Here is a 24,078-nt window from a genome sequence, read left to right as displayed (position 1 = left end):
ACAAATGTTACTGACCTGTATGTGTCTGTAGATGGGACCTGGATGAAAAGGGGTCACATATCTCTGTATGAAGTTGCACCTGTTATTGGTATTGACTCAGGTAAAGTTATAGATGCAGAAATTATATCTAAATATTGCCACCAGTGTGTAACAAGGAGAATGTCCTACAATGAAGACAGTGAGAAACTGTGGCAAGAAAAGCAAGCAGTAACATACTCTAAAAATTATAGTGGCTCAAGTGGGGACATGGAGGATGCTGCAGTTGTGAGGATGTTCTCCAGATCTGAGGACCAGTATGGTGTTAGATATACTAAATACCTTGGTGATGGGGACTTCTCTTGGTGCAAAGCTATAACAGATAAAAGTCCGTACATTACAATAATTGAAAAGTTGGAATGTGTTGGTCACATCCAAAAGAGGCTTGCTTGGTAGGCTTTGTCGCTTGCTGAAAGAGAGGAAAGGTGAAGTACTTGAGGATGGAAAACCACTAGGAGGAATAGACAGGCTTACTCTGAATGAAATTGATTCTCTTCAGTTATTTTATGGGAGAGTTATCAGGAAAAACACACGTAATTTAGAGGCAATGAGGCGTGTGATGTGGGCAGTTTTTATCCACAAACTATCCACTGACCGAACACCAATGCACAATATGTGTCCGAAAGAGGATTGGCGCGAGTTCAACAACAGAAATGAGACGTATTCACATAAACACTCATTACCAGAACCTCTTATGAATGCAATTAAACCCACATTCAGGTTTCTTGCAAACCCTGATTTATTGAGGAAGAGTCTTCACGGAAAGACACAAAATGCAAATGATAGTCTGAATAATTTAATTTGGATTAGATGCTCAAAAAGGACACTCTGTGGACTTGAAGTACTCAAAATAGGTGGATAATGCAGTTTTATGTTACAATATAGGAAATAAAGGCAGAATTGAAGTGCTGAAGAGAGTTGGTACAGATCCTGGCGTGTTTACAACAAAAGCATTTTACACCATCGACGAGAGCAGGGTCAAGGAAGCTATCAAATCAGTGTTTTACCTGCAACTACAGGCCAGGCAGATTCGAAGAGGAGAGAAGAGAAATCTGGAGGATGAGGAGTATCAGTATGGAGGTAAACTTATTACATGTAGAACTATGACAAGAAAATCTTTGAACCTCATTGTCTCTGTTTTACATTTTTTACGTTATTAGAAGCCTTTTCTCAAAAAGCATATGCGCTAGTGCTATGAAATTTCCAGGAATTGTTCGCAACGTGTTGCTGTCTACCTGTAACTAAAAAATACGAGGTCCTGCAATTACAATCTGATTTTTAGATGATTGTATTTAGAAAAAAAGTTAATTTTGGATGTGCAAAATTAAAAACTCTGTTAATGATACAGTTTGTACCATAAATTAATAACTGTAGTTTAGTGGTCTTATAGTCTTCTCAGGACACAACAATGAAATATTCAGATTAATTGCATGATTAGAATTTCAGCTATGCCTTTTTATAAAAACGGCAATAAGAAATTAAAAATTAAAAATTCAAATTACTGGCTAAATATGAATCCCGGATATTTTATTATATTTTTCCGTTAAACACAACTCTTTTGCTCTACACATGCAAAATTTTGGATTTGTACATTAATAAATATGGCTGTAATGATGTTTTAAATGTTTACATTTTCCGTTACATCCCCTCTTATGTATGATTTACGGAGTAGATGTAGATGAAGGTATTGACAGCTGTGCAATGAAATGTGTTTGTGCAGGAGCACAGTTAAACTACATTGTCTTTATTGTCACGAACTGTACTGTCTAAACCGAAAATATTCTTGAAGAACGAAAAGCACTTTATTGTTTATGTTCTACTGTGTATGTGTGACATTGCGTCAATTATTGGGGGCGATCTGCAGGTTGCAATATTCTTGAAAAGTCAAGTTTCCCAAGACAACTAGCAATTCTTTTTATTACGATTACTGTTTCCAATATGACTAAGCTGTCATCATCGGATCTTGTAAAATTATTAGATGTACATGTTTTTACAACAATGAAAGTCACATAATTATGTTGCATCAAAAAAAAAAAATGTTCAAATGTGTGTGAAATCTTATGGGACTTAATTGCTAAGGTCATCAGTCCCTAAGCTTACACACTACTTAACCTAAGTTATCCTAAGGACAAACACACACACCCATGCCCGAAGGAGGACTCGAACCTCCGCCGGAACCAGCCGCACAGTCCATGATTGCAGCGCCTTAGGCCGCTCGGCTAATCCTGCGCGGCTATGTTGCATCAAATTGTTATAAAAAGTGGCAGGAAACACCATCATGAAGTCGCCATTGTGGTGCCGAGTGGTTAGTGTATGCTGAGGCATCAGTGAAACATGTTGTATATTTCAGTCGTGTGGTATTTTATTCATGACGTGCTGATGTTTCCTGTCACTTTTCATTACAATTTGATGCAACATTTCTTTGTGATTTTTAGTGTTGTAAAAAACATATACATCTAGTAATGTTACAAGATTCGATGATGCCCGCATGGTTCTGTCGAAACAGATAATAGCAATAAAAGGAATTACTATCGATCTTGGCAAACTTGATTTGTCAAGAATAATATTAATTCATTGAATCAGCCTGTTTTCGGCTTACAAAGCCATTACCAGAGTCGAAGTCTGATGATGAACTTGTAACCCTTAAACCGGTTAACTCAATAAAATAATCTTGTAGACTATAAGCAATTAGTGCTTTTCATTTATTATAATCTTGGTCTAGCAGGAAACAAGGAAGAATCAGTTAATATGAATGTAGTCTTACGCACTAACATTGACTTCAGTTGGCTGAACATTCCAGATCAAGATTCAATCTCGCGGATCCCAATATTTCCATCTGAGCCATCCAAACACATTCCGTCGCCAGACTGAAGGTCTCAAACTAACACTATATTAATGCTGGGGAACCGCTCGACTCGATGGAACTAATTTCTAAAAATATACTACCAGAATATATAGAATGATATACAGGAAACTATTAAGCATTTCAGAATAGAATGCAAATTTACATTCCTCCGGAATGTGCTTATTAGTAGAAATTAAGATGCCTGACATCCGTGCTTCACGGGAAACGATAAATTTCTTAAACACAATTCACTGAAGGCAGAAAGGTTTCTATTAGGGTATCATAGAGTGACACTGAACCGAAAGAAATGTTTTAATCACTGTACAAGAGAATCTTCATCATAATGCTTATTTTCTTCTAGAAGATGACTGAAAACAAAGGTAGGAATGTAAATTGTTGCTCTTTGTGTATTAATTAAGACACTATGTCTCTTTTATTACTAGAGAATAATGCGACAGTGAGAATGTTCCACACTCCTTTAAATTTTTAACAGAACATTTCACCTGCGTAAACGAATTCGACATCTCCTGCGTACAGGAGTATATCAAAAAGAAGAGAGTAATTTTCTACATGTAAAGTTGTACAGCATAGCAGGCTCTCGATCCTGATGAAAAGTAAACATTGCACAACGGAACACAGATATAATTGTTTGTTCCGTCTTTTAAATTTTTGCCCCGATATTTTTGGGGAAAATGTTAGCAAAACACTTAATGATTCCAGAATAAGATTTTCACTCTGCAGCGGAGTGTGCGCTGATATGAAATTTCCTGGCAGATTAAAACTGTGTGCCGGACCGAGACTCGAACTCGGGACCTTTGCCTTTCGCGGGCAAGTGCTCTACCAACTGAGCTACCCAAGCACGACTCACGCCGCGTCCTCACAGCTTCACTTCTGCCAGTACCTCGTCTCCTATTGGAAGAAACTACCAACTGAGTTACCCAAGCACGACTCACGCCCCGTCCTCACAGCTTTACTTCTGCCAGTACCTCGTCTCCTATTGGAAGATAGGATACGAGGTACTGGCAGAAGTAAAGCTGTAAGGACGGGGCGTGAGTCGTGCTTGGGTAGCTCAGTTGGTAGAGCACTTGCCCGTGAAAGGCAAAGGTCCCGAGGTCGAGTCTCGGCCAGGCACACAGTTTTAATCTGCCAGGAAGTTTCACTTAATGATTGTTACATCACTATTTGCCCGCTTTCAAGAGCTCTCGAAAGATGTTACATAACTCTGTAGCTGTTTACGTATCTCGGCAGATAATATACACTGTCCAATCACATTAATGTGACCACCCATCAAAAATCTGAATAACCAGATTTTCCAGCGCAGACCCTTGCGAGACGTGCAGGAAGGGAGTCAGTGAGGTTCTGGGAAGTAACGACAGGGATGTGGAACCTTGCCAATTCCAGTGCCGCGGCACTCGCGCTAGGTTTGTAGGATGAGGATCCACGGCACGACCAGCCCGATCGAAGTTGTCCCACAACTTTCGACTGGCTTTAGATCGGAGTAGTTTGGTGGCCACGGGAGTGCGGTAGACCCAAGGATACATGCGTATTGTACTGATCCATTGTGCGTCCCAGAATGACGAGATATCCCAGAGAATCACGCGAAAGTATTCCCCACGCCATAACGCTCTCTCTTCCGGCCTGGACGCCTTAGCTTTCAGACGTTTCACGCCGTACACGCCAACGGCCATCTCTCCGCTGGAGCATGAAACGTGATTCATCTGAGAAGGCCATTTGGTGCCACTCATGAACGTCCAGTTGCCGTACTGGCGTGCAAATTCCAGTCTTCGTCGCCGATGAACAGAAGTCAGCTTGGGGACGTCTCCTGTTCCATAGTGCAACACAGCTTCCTTGGCGCCAGTTTTGAATAGCTCCATTTTGCGCTGTACGCTATACTTTAACCGCGACGGCACACGAACTCGTTACAAACATAGCTGTTTCGTAAATGCTTCCACCCTTGGCTCGAAAGTCAATTATCATGCCCTTTTCGACGTCAGATGAATCGCTCCGTTTCCGCATTACGACAACGACTGCACTGTTTTCTGTGTCCCCCCGACACGCTTTATATACCCTTCCCTGCTAGTTCTGCCACCTGCCGTCTGTTAGTGGCTATTGCACATTGACGCCGTACATACGCGGTGCCCACATTAATGTGAGTCGACTATATACACTACTGGCCATTAAAATTGCTACACCAAGAAGAAATGCAGATGATAAACGGGTATTCATTGGACAAATATATTATACTACAACTGACATGTGATTACATTTTCACGAAATTTGGGTGCATAGATCCTGAGAAATCAGTACCCAACTACCTCTGGCCGTCATAACGGCCTTGATACGCCTGGACATTGACTCAAACAGAGCTTGGATGGCGTGTACAGGTACAGCTGCCCATGCAGCTTCAACACGATACCACAGTTCATCAAGAGTAGTGACGGGCGTATTGTGATGGGCCAGTTGCTCGGGCGCCATTGACCAGACGTTTTCAATTGGTGAGAGATCTGGAGAATGTGTTGGCCAGGGAGCAGTCGGACATTTTCTGTATCCAGAACGGACCGTACAGGACCTGTAACATGCGGTCGTGCATTATCCTGCTGAAATGTAGGATTTCGCAGGGTTCGAATGAAGGGTAGTGCCACGGGTCGTAACACATCTGAAATGTAACGTCCACTGTACAAAGTGCTGTCAATGCGAACAAGAGGTGACCGAGACGTGTAATCAATGACACCCCATACCATCACGCCGGGTGATATGCCAGTATGGCGATGACGAATACACGCTTCCAATGTGCGTTCACCGCGATATCGCCAAACATGGATGCGACCATCATGATGCTGTAAACAGAACCTGGATTCATCCGAAAAACATGACGTTTTGCCATTCGCGCACCCAGGTTCGTCGTTGAGTACACCATTGCAGGCGCTCCTGTCTGTGATGCAGCGTCAATGGCAACCGTAGCCATGGTCTCCGAGCTGATAGTCCATGCTGCTGCAAACGTCGTCGTACTGTTCGTGCAGATGTTTGTTGTCTTGCAAACGTCCCCATCTGTTGACTCAGGGATCGAGACGTGGCTGCACGATCCGTTACAGCCATGCGGATAAAATGCCCGGCATCTCGACTGCTGGTGAAACGAGGCCGTTGGGATCCAGCACGTCGTTCCGTATTACCCTCCTGAACCCATCGATTCCATATTCTGCTAACAGTCATTGGGTCTCGACCAACGCGAGTAGCAATGTCGCGATACGATAAACCACAATCGTGATAGGGAACAATCCGACCTTTATCAAAGTCGGAAACGTGATGGTATGCATTTGTCCTCCTTACACGAGGCATCACAACAACGTTTCACCAGGCAACGGCGGTCAACTGCTGTTTGTGTACGAGAAATCGGTTGGAAACTTTCCTCATGTCAGCACGTTGTAGGTGTCGCCACCAGCGCCAGGCCTTGTGTAAATGCTCTGAAAAGCTAATCATTTGCATATCACAGCATCTTCTTGCTGTCGGTTAAATTTCACGTCTGTAGTACGTCATCTTCACGGTGTAGCAATTTTAATGGCCAGTAGTGTAGTTACGAGAATTAACCTAACAGTAATAAATAAACGCTCAGTTGCTTTGTATGATTTGTCGCTTGCTGCGCTACTTAGAACCGTTATGACAGATTACTCAGGACACATTGGGTTGTTAACTTCAGAATTCGATGTTTCTTGAATAGGATCCTACATCAATTGCGGCCTTGCAAAGGAATCATCCCAGAATTCGCTTTGAACTGTTTCTTATGAGTGCGGGAAAATGAAGATGGTCAAAGGTGTAGCTGAAACGCTTTCCGAATGCGTCTCCAGTGCGCTAACCACTACCACACGACACTTTGCACTAGTGGTGCTAATGGTTTAGCATGTAGCACCATAGGAGCTCACAGAATAGAAATAACGAGCAGGAAAAAGCTTCTACGTACCAATTCAGTCTCGGTGGACGCTGTTCGCTTATCAAAGGTAGCAGCATTCCAATTTTGCTTACAATCTGCAACTTGGGTATTTATGGAAAGTTACTTAATGACCTCCTTTCCTTGTAACCGTATTTCCGCTCTTTTCTAGCTGTTTCATCTCGCGCATTACTTCGCAAAACTCTTCCTTCGAACGTAATCCGCCTCGAGATTCTATCAAAATGCTCAGGGTAGCAACATGCTTCCGACTTTTTTTTGTATCTTTTCTGTAAAGGAGCAACTCCAGACTTGTTTACTTCGTTATCACAGTTATTGGAGCGTCGCAGGCGTGTTTGCTAACGCATAGCCCACATTAAAGAAGAAAGTGTGAAACAGCAGCGGCCGTAAAAGGTGTTGGCGGCGGAGTAGGTTTTTTGAGTGAGAAGAGTAAACGGTGGTCCGGGCCAGCGGCAGGTAGTCGCGCTGGCACACGCGCCGCGCAGTAAACAGCCCACCCCTCCCCAGCGCCACACACAGTTCTAAATATTTAATTTAAATACGAGGAATGTCATAAACAAAGCAGGCGGGAGTCTTCCTGGATAACAACGGCGGATGTAGCTTACAGGCGGAGGCGAATGCACCAATAACCCCATGGCAGATGCACTTTTTTCCGCTTCCTCGGGTTTCCATTGCGTGATACACAGTGAAATAGGAATTCGTGAGCTCTGTTACACACTTTTGTGGCTTTACGGGATGTCTTTCAGATTTCTCATATTAAGAGAGTCATTGCATACAAATAATTTTGTTTTAACTAGGTAACTGGTGAGCTACCCTACAGCTGAATTCTAGTACTGTTACAGTGCGTCCACAGTTCCAATTACAGACGTCCAGGGTTTCTAACAGTGGACTCAGTAGATAGGTTTTTATTTTTTTATTTTTTTATTTTTTATTTTGAGCTTTTCCTCATTACAGAGGCGTATATCCAACATAATAATTTACTCTGAAATTACTATACAAAGAATAAACGTTCTTAAACTATATTTTCAAAATATTCCTCCAGGTGTTTCGATCTTGAGTGCTCTCTTCCTCTGCGCCCATTCTCCTTAGTGTGTGATGTACATTTTGGAGCCAGGTGGTCATAAGTCGTCGTCTTCTTCTTCTCCCCTCCGGTTCCCACTCTAGTATCAATTTTGGTATTCTGGCTTCCTCCATTCGTCTTACATGGCCGTACCACTGTAATTTCTTCCTGTCTATTACGTCATATATTCTTTCTTCTATTTCCATTCTCCTTATCATTTCAGTGTTCCTTATCTTCTCTTTCCTGGAGAGTCTTGCCGATCTTCTCCAGAAGTCCATCTCTAGAGCTTGTAATTTTTTAATGTGCTCCAGGTCTCCGTTCCATACAGAACCACGCTCTCTAATGTAGATTTGTATATTAATTTTTTAGTTATGCTCATTACATTCATGCTCCATAAGACTGAGTTAAGTATTCCAATGACCTTCCGTGCCGGCCGGAGTGCCCGAGCGGTTCTAGGCGCTACAGTCTGCAACCGCGCGACCGCTACGGCCGCAGGTTCGAATCCTGCCTCGGGCATGGATGTGTGTGATGTCCTTAGGTTAGTTAGATTTAATTAGGTCTAAGTTCTAGGGGACTGATGACCTCAGAAGTTAAGTCCCATAGTGCTCAGAGCAATTTGAAAAATTTGACCTTCCGTCCGCTACTAATTCTTTTATTGATTTCTGACTCTGATTCCCCCCCCCATTTCTAAAATGGATTCAAATAACAGAAAATGTTTATCTTCTTGATTTTCTTTCCTTCAATGTATAGCTCATCTGAATCACTTCGATAGGAGATCTGTTTTCTGAAATGTACATACCGTTTAGATGTGCAATAACTATGAAGATCGGATCACTTGGAAATATGCCTCTTCACGGTACGTACACAGCGGAACGAATGAGCACTGAACTGTGTGATCTACTGGAGGCTCCAAGTGGCGATCGAACTTTACTTGCATAAGGTATCTCTGCTACGCATGCTTTCATACGCAAGGTACACCGGCACTGGTGTGTGCTGAATAATTTCTGCTGCCGCCAGAACTAGTGCAAGGAGTTCTTCCCACCGTGCAAGAGTCTCATACGCAAGACTTTTCGTGTACTACCAGAAGAAAATGTCTAGAGGAGTTAAATCTAGCGACCATGGTGGCCAAGGAGATGGACCACCTCGACCTACCCACCTTTCACCGTCTGTTTTGTTGTAAAGTCCGGGGACGACACGTGTAAAATGAGCGGATTCACCATCATGTTCGAACCACATTTCGTGACACCGTGACAGTGGCAGATCTTTCATTAGCCCAATGAGTAGCTCGTGCAGGAAAGTCATGTGACTGAGACCTGTTAGGCAGTACGGAAGACCGTACTGGTCTATGAGACGACCATCAATTGTACCAGCCAATGCATTCATAACGAACCGTTGATGAAATCAACGTAAGTATGTGACATCGATATATTCGTCATTCCAAATATGTTTTTTCCGCTGGTTCAAATTAGTCATCCTGTTGGAAAGAACTTAATCTGTGAAAATAATGCAGCATGGAGATTCGGGCGACGCAGTGGTTCAAATGGTTCAAATGGCTCTGAGCACTATGGGACTTAACATCTATGGTCATCAGTCCCCTAGAACTTAGAACTACTTAAACCTAACTAACCTAAGGACATCACACAACATCCAGTCATCACGAGGCAGATAAAATCCCTGACCCCGCCGGACGCTGTGGTGAAGAAACCACTTACAGAAATGGACACGTAGCTGAAAATCTGCTTGAGTCAGTGCATACAAGTTCTGTCGGTGGTAAGGTTGGAACTGCTGGTCGTGCAGAGCACGCCAGGTGCTCTCGTGGGGCGCTTTGATGGCACGGCCAATTTTTGGAGCACACATAATATCGGGATCTCTTCTACGTGATGAAGGACGTCCCGATCAAGGTCAAAAGTGAGACGCATCCATGGAGCACCAAAGGCAACTCTACTATTTGTGAAGTCATCAATATTATAGTCGGACGAAAAGTAATTTTTATGTGATATAATTACAACAGGGATTGACGACGGGACCCTCTCCTCATTTTGTGTGCGTGCCGTGAATCGGGAAAATTGAAAGTGATCCTATCTTCAAATTTATTTTATATCCAAACGGTACATATCCGAACATGGGATCCGTATCAAGATTTTATTCACTAAGGCCTCTCTACAAACCTTGGAAGCCTGTAATAAGAACTGTGAAATATTTTATATTAAGTATGAGGTAGAGGCTTCTTTTAATCAAACTACATGTAAAGTTTGACCCGTTTCATTTAAGAATAGCGTATGAGAAGATTTATTCTACACCTGTGTGCGGGATATTATTAGTTTCGGTCGACATTGTTTCCAGATTGATCCAGTTCTGTTAGATTGTCCTCAGCGAAGAGGAAGCAAGCTTCTCAGATTCAGGAATATCAGTTGTGTGAAACACATCTTACTGTCGTCATACATGACATCTTGCACACTATAGATGCAAATGAACAGGAAGATTTCGTCTTCTCAGATCTGCGAAAGGTATTCGAAAAAGTGATACAACTCAGCAAGATAAGTCTCTATGGAATATTTTCGCAAATATATAATTGGGTCGATGAATAATTGACTAAAAGAATCCAGTGACTTGTACAGGACGGTGAACGGTAATCAACAAAGAAAGTAATATCAGCTGTGCCCAATATAGCGTCTAATGTTTGAAATTACACAAACTAGCTATCAGGTAGGATCAACGCACATTAAGATTGTTCGCCGCCGAACTGAATTGCCCACAGAGAAGAATAGTCGATGGACGGTACTAAGGAATCACAGAAAGACTCAAACTTTTCACTTTTTGCAATGAAAGGCTGCTATCGCTGTTGCAAAGGGAAAGAGCTCGGTAGTATCTGATTGCAAGAAGAGCGGTGAAAAAGTTGAGCACGTTGCATCGTACATGTATTTGATTATAAAGCTCAGAAGCGATATGAAATGTGACGATCACGTAAAATCAGTACTAGAGTAGGCGAATGGCAGACTTAGATTTGTTGGAAGTGATCCAGGAAAAAGCAATGTACCGGTAAAAGAAATCCCATACAAGAAGCTATTACATCCAATTCTACAGTATTTTTATAGTATTTGAAGTCAGTATCAAATAGGCATGACAAAACGCATGGAATGAATTCAGAGACGAGATGCTGGAATCATAGTAGGTCGGCGCAGCCCATATGAAACTGCAAAAAAGTGCTCGGGGAATTTAAATGGGAATCTTTGGAATAAAAGCAATGCAGTTCTCGCGAAAACTTGTTGGGTAAATTTGGAGAACCAACATTCGAAGAAGACTGTGCAAATTATGTCTCGCGCAGGGCTCATGAGACTAAGATAAGAGGGTTTACAGAGAGATTCAGACATTTATTTTTCAATCGCATCTTACGATAATGTAATAGGACAGAAAACCGATAATACTTGTATCACGTAGCCTGCGTCGTGCAATGTATAGTGACTTGTGAAGCATACAAGTTGTCCTGGTCAATATTCATGGATACGACAGGGACGCTCATTTGAAACAATAAACTTGATATGGACATATGCGCCATTCTGAATGGTTTCCGAGATAGAACACATTTATAACTATAGAAGACGCAGTGTAGAAGAAGGATGTGGTTTATGATGTAGCCGTGAAACAGTAAGTGCAATTCATCCTCGGCTAAGGGTTATTAGGGCTACCCAGTCATTAATAAAATGTAGATGGTGTACACCAGCGAGCCACAAATTGATTTTATGATAATTTGTTCAAAAAATGCCGTTACCAGTTTCGACTTTATGCAATTCATCATTAGACGACGTTCATGCTTTAGTCAGACCATACAATGTATTGGTTCACTGGTACGTTGCCCTAGGATAAACAATAATTCACGGTTACAAGCGTATAATAAAGATGGTTGTGCTAAAACTTGTGTCAGAATGCAACTTACGTGAAAAGTCCGTCTGCAACATTTGTTTTCACAGTTTTCTACCATCGAATCATATTCGCAATGTTGTTTGTATTTTCATCATCAAATATGTTGTTTTCCATTATTAAATACTTCCGTTTGTTCACAAAACGAATTTCCAATGCCTACCACATGTTTCGACTCACAACTTGCGAAAACAAATGTCGAGTTTACAAGGTACAAGAGTGTCAAAGAACTGCGATACAACGTTATACGAGGAAAAAAAGGAGCCACTAATAATCTGCTGGAAGAAATAGAAATACACACTCACTTAAAATCATTTCTTCGATAACATGCTTAATGAGCAATCTAAGTTAACTAATACTCCTTTCCTGAGAAACTTCCAGGAAGTACTTGACACGTTCCAACATAAATAATGTTTCTATACATACCTGCAGATCAAGTGACATATCTTATAATATTGTACGTGTATGTATCTACAATAGTGAATAATATTGATGGCACTAAATTAATATGGACAAATTTTAATGTATTGTTATCACCACTGTCCAGATAGCACATAAGGATTTCACATACTTTCTTATCTGCATTTATTCTCTGAGGTGGTGTAAAATAAATTTTTACCTCTGCAGTTTACAAAATCCTATTTATCTACTGTATTTAATGTCATACATTTAATGCAAAAAAGTTTTTCAATTTAAAACAACAGTAATTTACGTTTCCTTTCCCAAAAAGCCATATCTCTGTATCACTGAATCGCGGCACTTTTTACACTCTAGTATCTTGTAAACTGCGAATTTGTTTTCAGATGTTGTAAGCCGAAACATGTGCGCAATGAACGCTCGTTTTGTGACCAAAAGAAAGTTTTTAGTAACGCCAAACGACGTATGTGGTTGGGAAAATACAAACACCATTGCGAATATGATTCGTTGGAAGAAAGCTGTGGGAAAAAATATCAGATAAGTTGCCTTATAACACAAGACTGTAGGGCAAACATCTTTATTACACGTCTGTAAATGTCAATTATTGTTTATCGTAGGGCAAATCAGTGTATCATATGTTCTGATGAAAATTTTAAAGCCGTCTAATGAACTGTACAAATTCGAAATCGGCAACGGTATTTTTTGAAGTAAGTGACTTAATACAAATCTGTGGGTGGTTGCTATACACCAGGCACGGGCAACGTTCGATGACCCGCGAGGCACCTCGTAACGTGACACGATAGCATCCCTCCTAGACTAGTCGAACCTATATCGTCTGCGATGTTAATTTTTATAGGGTAGCGTTCCGTTATGAGGGGCATCCCTTTCCCGACAGGCCACGCCAGTAAATTATGCCTCAAAACACGTGTTTTTTACAGCCAGTCGCCCACCTGTGCCGTGTACCACCAACACTTTGTTTCAGATAACAGCCACGGTCTCCAGCTATGTGATTCATTGGACAACGTCCGCCTGCTCAGTTGAGTGGTAATGTGTTGCCCTACGATGCATCGGGTCCGGGTTCGATTCCCAGTAGGCTTGTGGATTTTTCTCCGCTCGTAGTCACGCAAGTCGCCCAATGTGGGATCGACTAAAATAAGACTTGCAACTCGGCGACCGAACTTCCTCGCATGATGCCTTTCGACCAAGAATGCCACACGATCATTTCATTTTTTTATTGGACAAAACTGCATACTCTGTCATTATTTATGACACATACAAATGTTTTATTCCGAAAAGAATTGTTTGCAATTAAGGGCGTAATTGTAACGTTATTTTGAGTTGTAACTTCCAAATCAGAAGCATATCGTACAAGCTCTCGAACCGTGATATTCTAACACTGTAACTCAATAAGTTAAAATACGTAAAGAAAGAATTAGAGTGCAAATAACTGTATCTGCTTAGGGCTGCAAAAAACCTAGGAATCATATCATAGCAGGGGTAAGGATGGTACTGACGGCGCCTTCTAGCAACTTGGGCCCCCGCAATATCCAGTAAACAAAGCCGCGCATTCTGGTGGTGAGTTTATCATTCCAAGCACCAGTTCGTAGTAACGCCGATAGAACGCCCTGACGCAGTAGCAAGTTTTAACAGTTAGGTCACCATTTAGATTATCTTGCTTGTCTTGTTTTCACAACGCACAAAAATTTTGAGTAGTGGCGGTTTTTCCCAGTACTACTAAAGCTGTTCGTACGTAAATACTCGTTATGATATTTTTCTAATGTTTCACCTACATCAAGCGTTATATTCCAGTATTAATGTTGTACTTTATATTAATATTAGACGAAGTTACATTTTTGTTTACAAACATGGCGGTGTTCGTATTATGAACCCTCTTGGCACTGGCAGTGTGAACCCCCAATATAAATGACATAAATGGGCACAAATTATAATCGCTACATATTTTCTGTTCAGTTTTCTGTTTCAGAAGTCTCGTAGGGATAAACGAAAAAAGATAAGAGTTTTAAAGACACTATCAAGCAAAGAATGGGTCTATGGAAGTCAGCAAAATATGGGGCGATCTTCAAGAAGATTTCTACATTATGTTTTATAACAATATCTGATTTAATAAAAGTGTCTTTCTCGTAAGTTTATAAGTTTGTAGCATGAGGCTCATATTACAACCACAGTTTTTTTCGCAGAACGTTTAAGGTCCCATAAAACAATTACTTTTTGTGTCATGCAAAATACCCCAAAAATTATATGATACGTAGATGAAAGACATGTCATAGAATGTACTTAGCAAGTCTGAAGTAGATGAAAAAGAAATTGTGCCAATAAGGAAAAAAACGATGGAGTGTGTGCCCATTACACCACCTCTCCTATGACGTTGATATCGATCTCCATGATATCATTTTGTTTGTGGTGACAAACACTTACGATATTTATGGGCTTGGATAAATTTGAGAGATGGATTGATCGTACATATCCCACACAAAGCTCTAGACTGATTCATATGATTTGTGTTCCAGTAGATATATTGGTCTATATACATAGACGCGAAGTCTAAACTTACTTCGAATGGAGCCTTATCAAATAAGTCTGTTTCTGGAGCAATCTTGCAGTAACCATAATTAAGTTACATTTACTACGACCAGCTCGTGTAGGTAAATTTATAGTTCGCTAGCTTCCGGGTTAGTAGTTGACGCAAATTCATAACGAATCCGTGTACTGGGTGACAATAGGCGGTTCTTCATTTTGGTCTCATAAACGTGACACATAGACATTTAAAACATTAAAATATAAAGAACAAAATTTACATCATTCGCAGAAATGGAAGACGCGACACATACCATCATCGAAGGGTAAATAGTGCTTCAGCAACAGAAAGCAATAATACTATGATCTGGGTGGGGAAACGACCATCATGTGACAATCTCAAAAACGCGAATAACAAGAAGAGAAAGGAAGAGAGAGACAAATAATTAAAGTGAAAAATATACACATTGTGGGGTTTTTGACGCGTGATCTATCGATGCGGTGCACCTGGCTTTTTTTTACAACATAACGAACGATTTTACCGTAACTGAGAATTTTTTTGTAGCTCAGAGAATGTAAATAAACAGGCAGTTCAAAAAAGATATAAATTTTCCATCCCTGAATGTATCCAGTTTCAAGTTATGCAGGATCAACGCTTAGTTTTTCCAAATCTATGTGTCTTCCGTAATATAAGGAACGTATACGTATTTCCTGCATGAAAATACAGAATTTTCATTTTCCAGAGCATAATAAGGTTGTTTCATTAACGAAAAAGTTTGCTGTACCCTGTTAGAAATAAAAATTAAGCTATAATTGCTTCAGCATCGCACGGTACAGACGTTACCACTCAGAAACTAAACCGCATGTCTCTCAGATGTGGTTTAATACCAGCAATAGCGTCAGTGGTGAGAGTTACACGCATTTACAGTCGCTGGATCCGGCATAATGTGGTGTTTGTATTCAGCGGCTCATATGTGGGCGCAGAAAACGCACGTCGACCACTGTCAACCGGAAACAGAATTTCAAGTTCTATTCCCGGGACACAAGAATTGCTTAGTTTATCGCTACGCGCCGAGTGAACTACTGTTGGCTGTTCGTTAACTTCGCGCTTACGTCCTTAGAAACGGGGTCATATTGACTGAACATTCACTTCCATAAATTTGCCTCCAAGTGTTTGCTTGAGTGGTGGTTTCCTGTGACTGTACGTACGCAACATCATAGCAACGAACCCCAATGTCATCATCGCAATTTAACACAAGTTGTGGATTTCATACGCTAATGTAGTATTCTGCTCACTATGCACAGTTTTAGGAATTCAAACACATATAGGGTGGTCGGAAATTCCCGTTTCAGACTTCTAGGACTTGTAGAGGACAGTGAGTACATAGTATTTTGAATAGGAACTCATGTCCGGAAACGTCATCCAACGAGACTACAGAGCGTCAAAGTTATAGGCGCGGGCGTCTGTAAATGTACGTATACACGGGGTGTTTCCGTGATGATGTTACAAACTTTCTAGGATGATGGAGAACGATAAATGTATTAATTTGAAGCAAGGATCCCTGTACCGGAAACGAACGGGTCGAAAGCTATAAACGAAAACCGTCTGATACCTCTGACAGTTGAATACATGCACCGGTTCCTGTGTTGCGAAGAGTGTAGGATTGGTAAATTTCAGTGGTGGTAGTATGAACAAAAACGAGAAAAAATGTCCAATAAACGTGGGCTCTAAAGTGCGTACCTTAACAGCTATGAACACTTGCACAGCAGAGGAGATGTATTTCACATTAGCGAAGATGAACGAATGGTCATAGCTCCTCAGGTATACAATTTAGAGCCCACGTTTATTGGACACTTTTTCTCGTTTTTGTCCACACTACCACTGCGAAGAGTGTAGGATTGGTAAATTTCAGTGGTGGTAGTGTGAACAAAAACGAGAAAAAATGTCCAATAAACGTGGGCTCTAAAGTGCGTACCTTAACAGCTATGAACACTTGCACAGCAGAGGAGATGTATTTCACATTAGCGAAGATGAACGAATGGTCATAGCTCCTCAGGTATGCAATTTAGAGCCCACGTTTATTGGACACTTTTTCTCGTTTTTGTCCACACTACCACCTCTGAAAGTTACCAGCCCTACATTCTTCGCAACACAAGAACCGGTATATGTATTCAACTGTCAGAGGTATCAGAACGGTTTTCGTTTATAACTTTCGACTCGTTCGTTTCTGGTACAGGGATCCTTACTTCAAATTAATACATTTATCATTCTCCATCATCCAAGAAAGTCTGTAACATCATCACGGAGTCACCCCGTGTATACGTACATTTACAGACGCCCGCGCCTATAACTTTGACGCTCTGTAGTCTCGTTGGATGACGTTTCCGGACATGGGTTCCTATTCAAAATACGATGTACTAACTCCCCTCTAAAAGTCCTAGAAGTCTGTACCGGGAATTTCCGATACTATTCAGACAGGCAATGATTTTAATTCCGCCTCGGCTATTTTCCATCCTCATTTATCTATGTAGAAGCCTATCAATATAGCCAATATGTACTGCACACTGTCATTCATTACCTCATACATCATACATTTGTGTAAGCAGTTTAAGCGCATTTGTTTAGCACTTTATTTTTGGCGTGTAGTTCCTCGACTTTCTTTTTATTTCTTGCGATTAGTTGTGCCTCTTGAACTTTGAAAAGATCTACTCAACAAATTTGCTGCTCCTTCAACAGCTCCAACAACAGCATTGTCTGTTGTCAGAAACGTTGCAAAGATAAAATATTTAAATATGTATCCACTATTTCTGATTCGCTTTTGCGGGTAAGAGACAGGCTATCAACCAACGTCAAACTCAAGCGAAGTTCCTATATTTCATTTTTTTAGTTTTATACGAACAATAATGCGCTTATTATTTTCTGGTTTCCGGAATAGGTGAAATAAAACGTCCGTCTCCATTATCATATGGGGTAACTATGGGAACTAGACGATAAAGTGCTCGATTATTTACAATGGTGAATACCTTCATAAAAAACAACTGTCGGCTACTATTTATTACGATTTTAACTAGACTAGTTTTTCATACGACCATTATCAAGTAGCTGTAAGATCCCTCGTATCGGCAAATAATAAATATATATTTGGACCCTGTAGGTCAACCCATCTGCGGCTGAGTTTGTATACTCATCACACCGTCTCCTGGTTAAAAATCCACGGTTGTGAAAAAGGGGCTGCTACCCTTCCTACAACTAACTAATAAGTTAATGTTACGAAGCTGAGTCGACTCCATTTCAACCACTGCAGCAGGAAAATATCTTTGATGGCAGTAACGATCGAACACCTTTCTTCCATATAACTATCATACACAGTGACAGATCAGCTACATAATCGATAAATAAAGAATTTTGTAAGTGGCAAACAAAATCACACAATTATGAAGATCTCTCGAAGGACAAAAAAGGATCTGCAAGGTATAGAATAATAACCGCTACCAGGCACGAAAGAAGGTGTCTCCATTTAATGCACGACCGGTTTCGGGATTGTGCCCTTCTTCAAGTGGTTTTACACTCACTTACATGTTTCAGTACTCACTGTTGGAGACCACTGTTTGAAAATAAAGATACAAATAATGTAATGGTGACATAATAAAAGCGACTGAAACAAGTGGAAGTTGCTAAGCGACATGTATTGTACAGCATCGAAGTACTATAGTACTTTTCAACAAATGTCGCTTAGCAACTTCCAATAGCTTCAGCTGGATCAAATTATTCACGATCACATGATTTGCTTTTTATTTAAACAGTAATCTCAAACACTGAAATAGGTAACTGAATACAAAATCAAGTGAAGCTGAGCACAAGCTCGAAACCGGTGGGGCGTTAAATAAAATCAACTTCTTCTGTGGGTGGTACCTGTTATTATTTCACACCCTGTGAAGGAACAATCACTGAGTCAATTGCATCCATTATGGATAAAATTCAAGAAAGAATTTGTATTATGCATAAGATACTGTTTAATGCAAGCATCGTTTACCGCAAGGACCTATACACTTCATGTGTGTAACAAGCTGAGACAGTGAGCACCTCGATTGCAGTACCGTCGGTTATGAAATCAGATGCGGCATTCATTTACTGCAGGCTTAAAGCTTAGATAGTGTGCCATCTACCGTAAACTGGTTAAAAAATGGTTCAAATGGCTCTGAGCACTATGGGACTTAACTTCTGTGGTCATCAGTCCCCTAGAACTTAGAACTACTTAAACCTAACTAACCTAAGGACATCACACACATCCATGCCCGAGAAAAACTGGTTAAAGTATATGGCGAAGGTGTCGCAAAGCGAACCTCAGTTTTTTGTCATCACGGATGGAGTGCATTATTACTCCTAAACAAAATTGATGCTTCACAGTTATAAATTTACGAACTCGGCCTCATTCAGGATTCCGGTTCACCAGGAAAGTAAAACAGCAATTATGGGGGCTAGTAACAATTGCGTTGACATCGGACGACTACGTACAGTGGTAGGTATGGGGTAAATTAAGTGTATGCTATTTCTGTGGCATTTTTAAACAGTACGGTGCATGTAAAAACGTACCTCTGAACGAAGCTGACCTGAAAGATGTGATTTCCACCTGGAAATCTTGAGCACTGATCACTGCGTGACTGTCAGTAAGCTGTTGTTCTATCTCGATGGTCCATTCAGATACTTTAACCAGGACGCTTTCGTGCACAGCCTTACATTCCGTTTAGGTAATGTCATTTTAAACGTTGGTAAGGAACGTAAGAAATTCACCTTTATGCTGGATCGGAGGGCTCTAAGTATGACGTCACGCCAATCCATTCCATATATCATATTCCATCTTAGCTCTATTGCATGGGTTCGCAGAACTGCCATCATCCCTGTTCTGGAGAAGTGGGTTCAAATGTCTACACTGTTATCTGGTTTTGGACTTTTGGTGGTTTCCTAAATCATTTCAGGAGAATAATGGAATGGTTCCTTCAAAGGTACCACAGATTATTTCCTAAAACATCGTTGTTCAGTTGCGTATTTCATGATCCCTACTTAGAAGAGACGTTCAAGAGGTCTACTGTGATCAAGTAAGTATTAAATGGAACTGGCTGGATTCGCAGCTTCTTCCAGCATCCACATCCAGAATCTAAGGTTATCTCAGCTGTCAGGAAATGTACAGCTTTTGAGGTAACTGATTTTAATAACCATGCAGTGATGAAGGGATTAATGACGTGCAGGAAGAAAGTGATGATTCCATAATGAGCCCGAATGGAAAATATAGGAAATGAAGGTGGTTATGTACGTGTTCCTGTTTCAATAACCACAGTATTACCAACAGTACTGAAGCTATTACTGATGACGCGGTATGTCGACTCAGTGTGATTACAATTGTTAATCAGAAGGCCTTATATGAGGTGAACTATGTAACCTGAACACCTCGAATAAATAACAAACGGTTCTAGAAATCATTTAGCCAATGACAGTATGTAAGGGGTAAGTAATCCGTTGTATGGGTAACATTTATATCATATCTACGTACAGAATTACTGAACCAACTGTGTTTTCTTTTAAATTGAGCAATATACTTTTTTTAATGGCATTGTAAATCTGTCGGAAGAGGAGTTCAGCGATATAATGGTCGTCATGGTTTACAGTGAAATGTTCGCAATAACCGCAAGCTAATTATTTAAATAGAAGTGCCAAGATTTTCGACAAACGCTGTCTCTTCTCCTCTTAAAACACAATCTTTGTGGTACAAGACTAGGCCCGATGCCGGAAACGATGCGTTGTCTCCACGCTTATGACAACGGTGGCTAATTATTCACAAGAATCTGTATGTTTTTTTGTCAGCATATGAATGGTATTGCAAAATACGACATAAAATGTCACTATGTCTACTACTTAGCAAGAATTCTGAAACGAAATACTTGGGCTGTCCATGTTAAGTTGTTCAGCCTCCACACTGAGACTAATAACAATTATTCAGAACAAAGCTTGTCACACTATTATATCTCCTTGCTAGCAAAGGCAGTAACGCAGACAGTTTTTCCAGCTGATTAGAAATGTCTGCTAGGATGATTCCTAAAAACAAGAAGTCAGCAAAAATTGTCTCATTCCATGCCATTGTTAGTAATTTGAAATTAACTTCTTATACAAAAAATTCGGTTATTTGCTGTTATCCACTCAGTGTAATTAATTATTACCCATTAAATTTAGTGCGATTTCCATGAACACCTGACGATGGTAGTCGTTCTTGGGATAAAAATTAGTAATAAACGTTAATTAGGTAAGACTTACGATACTCTTCCTGAAATACAGACGCTTATATTTTGTTACCACTAATTACGATGTCAAGGGTAGTGCATACAGCGTCGAAAATATCGTCGAAACAACACAGATATTTTAGAACTGATTTCAACGACGAACGTCCAAAAACCCAGAATTTAATATTAGTGGGAGCTTCATAAAACCAAAAATAGTTTATTTTAGATTTGTGTGAGGTTCAGACGGAACGAATAACGTAACGACCGAATAACGCGACGCCAAACATTGAAATATGATCTTTACAGTATTTAAAATCGCATTTCTACCAATGGTTAATCCCTACATAATTTACATCGAAGGTTGGAGGATCATCACCTTAGAAAAGAAGAATTTCAAGTGACTGTGGGGAAAAAACGATTACAAGTCAGGTTATTAACCAAATATTCATTCTAGAACTCACAGGTATAACGACGTATATTATAATATGGAGTGTAGCAAAATATAATGTATCAACAGACTGAGTCTGTTCCTGTCTAATGCAGAATGCTGACGTTTGTTCTTTCGTCTCATGTCTCATTATTCTGTGTGTGGATCGGGACAGTTTACTAGGAAATCATTCATTATATGCCCAGAAAACTAAAGAAAATCCCCTTCTGAAACAACACATTACATTTCTCTGTGTTTCATTCCATTCGCCATACTCGATTTCCAGAGCAACATATTTTGTATACATACAGCTATTATTTCGTTGTAACGTACGTATATGAAAATCAGCCAACAGCTACGTTTATGTCCCAGCGAGCAGAGGGCGTGACAGCCGCTTGCGCAACCGAACGGCGTCGTGGCCACACCCCCTTCCCCATGGATGACGCCATTCTGCGAACTCGCAGCGCCGTAGGAAGGCCGCCAGCAAGAATTATACCATCTGGCTGCGGCACACGCGGCTTCCATTTTCTAGAAAAACGTGTTCCGCGTAAATTATAGCTGCGCTACTAAGCTTCGTAGGTTGTTGAACGAGGAAGTTGGTCTTCTGTCAACACAATCGCTGCCTTATTTTCGTCCACACGCACTTTTAAAAGCGGTGACGTGGCTTTCGAACGTCCTTCAATGCAACTGCATTCGTACCGATTACGAAATGTGTTGAGAAATATAGTAGGGCCTACGCGTTATTAGGGTGGTACAACGGTAGTATTTCTGGTTCGAATACTTCCTCTACTTCACTGTATGAGCTACTCCAATATATTAACATGGACTGTACGTAATGTCACCAAGCGAACTGTAAAACACAAAACGCCCTGCATACATCGCGGAGACTTCGAATCATGTGCGCTGATCATTACACGAACAAGAAAGTGTGTAGTTACTACAATACATCGTTTGTTTTAAAGATTAAATGACACTTTATTTGTGAAGACGTTGAAACAGTCGGACACTGTTAATGTACTAATAGTAATTGCTTGTATCTCTTTGCAATGTATCAAAAATTAAGTAGTTAACTTGAAGTCTCTGCGTTTAGATACGTAGGAAAAGATAATCTTATCCAAGGGGCTAGTGTCAGGCTCAATGATTCAATAAATTTGTAAATAAGTACTTACCGAGGGCGTATATTTCCTTAATGGGATCTCGCGTGTTTGCTTGTTGTCTGAGGAAGAAACTGCTCATCCAGACAGATTAACAAACCTGCGGTAGAAAGTTATTTTTCTGAAAGAAGCTGTATAACACTGATCTTCCTACGAGCGTAATCTTGTGATGGAACAAGTTGTCAGACACCTCAGATGAGGAATAAATAAAATGCCAGTTTACAATCTCCCTCGCTGTGCGAAAGTTAAGCGTTGTGCATGTAAACACGAGCACAGTCCACCACACACACGTTTAATAACTTGTTTTTTTCTGCCAGACGAATAACTGTGCCGTTCGTGTGACAGTTTCGCAAGGAAAGGCACAGTGTCACATGTCTCAAATTCCTCAGCGTCCAGCGAAGCGCGTCCCTTCGGCAGTGTGACCTAAGAAAGCGTGCCCTGACAATAGAATCGCCGGTGTCAAACGGCAGACGCGCGGCGCGGGGGCGAAGGCGGGGGCGGAGAGTCGCGAGTTGGCCGTGTGCTACGGACGCGCATGGTCGCCTCGCGTGCGTCAAGGCCGGCGCTGCTAGCGCGCCACTACCTTCGCTGCGACTGGGATTTCGGCAGAGGCGGCGGCCGGACCACCGCACGCCAGGACAGAATTAGAACGCTTCTCCTGCGACGAGGGCCAGGGAGGGCGCTCTTACCTTCCAGACACAAAACTTTCCCGCCGCCGCAGCACGTGCTTCTGCCGACTGTTGCTCCGACGCGCTCACAACCCCTCACAACTAGAGGCAATAACCCTCCTAACGAAGGCGAAAAGGGCCAGTTTACCTGCGCATTTGTCCCTTATTTTATGGACAGTGCTTGTAGTGGTTTTGCTAAAGACGGATATCGATTGGAAGGAAACAACATCATTAAGCTCGTTATATGTAACAAGAGTTCGTAAAGTAAGAATCGGAGAAGAATTATCAGGCAATAAAAGTCCGCACTTATTTTAGAGGCTAGATTAAGAAAAGGCAAACCTGCGTTTCTAGCATTTGTAGACTTAGAGAAAGCTTTTGACAACGCTGATTGGAATACTCTCTTTCAAATTCTGAAGGTGGCAGGGTTAAATACAGGGAGCGAAAGGCTATTTACAATTTGTATAGAAACCAGATGGCAGTTATAAGAGTCGAGGGACCTGAAAGGAAAGCAAAGGTTGGGAAGGGAGTGAGACAGGGTTGTAGCCTCACCCAATGTTGTTCAATCTGTATATTGAGCAAGCAGTAAAGGAAACAAAAGAAAAATTCGGAGTAGGTATTAAAATCCATGGAGAGGAAATAAAAACTTTAAGGTACGCCGATGACATTGTAATTCTGTCAGAGACAGCAAAGGACTTGGAAGAGCAGTTGAACGGAATGGGCGGTGTCTTGAAAGGAGGATATAAGATGAACATCAACAAAAGCAAAATGAGGATAATGGAATGTAGTCGAATTAAGTCGGGTGATG

General features: G+C 41.0%; 1 protein-coding gene across 1 annotated transcript in view; it reads right to left on the bottom strand.

The window, feature by feature from the left end:
- LOC126471198 (neurogenic locus protein delta) overlaps positions 1–23,153 on the bottom strand; it is a 1,411,427-nt gene extending 1,388,274 nt beyond the window's left edge. The window contains exon 1 of the mRNA XM_050099311.1: positions 22,621–23,153. The gene's annotated coding sequence lies outside the window, so the exon portion shown is untranslated. The remainder of the gene's footprint in view (positions 1–22,620) is intronic.
- Between the last annotated feature and the right edge of the window lie 925 nt (positions 23,154–24,078).

Source organism: Schistocerca serialis, chromosome 3, assembly GCF_023864345.2.
Source record: "Schistocerca serialis cubense isolate TAMUIC-IGC-003099 chromosome 3, iqSchSeri2.2, whole genome shotgun sequence".
In the NCBI taxonomy this organism is placed as follows: domain Eukaryota; kingdom Metazoa; phylum Arthropoda; class Insecta; order Orthoptera; family Acrididae; genus Schistocerca; species Schistocerca serialis.
The sequence above is the reverse complement of the archived record's forward strand: the minus strand, read 5'-3'. Positions and strand labels throughout refer to the sequence as shown.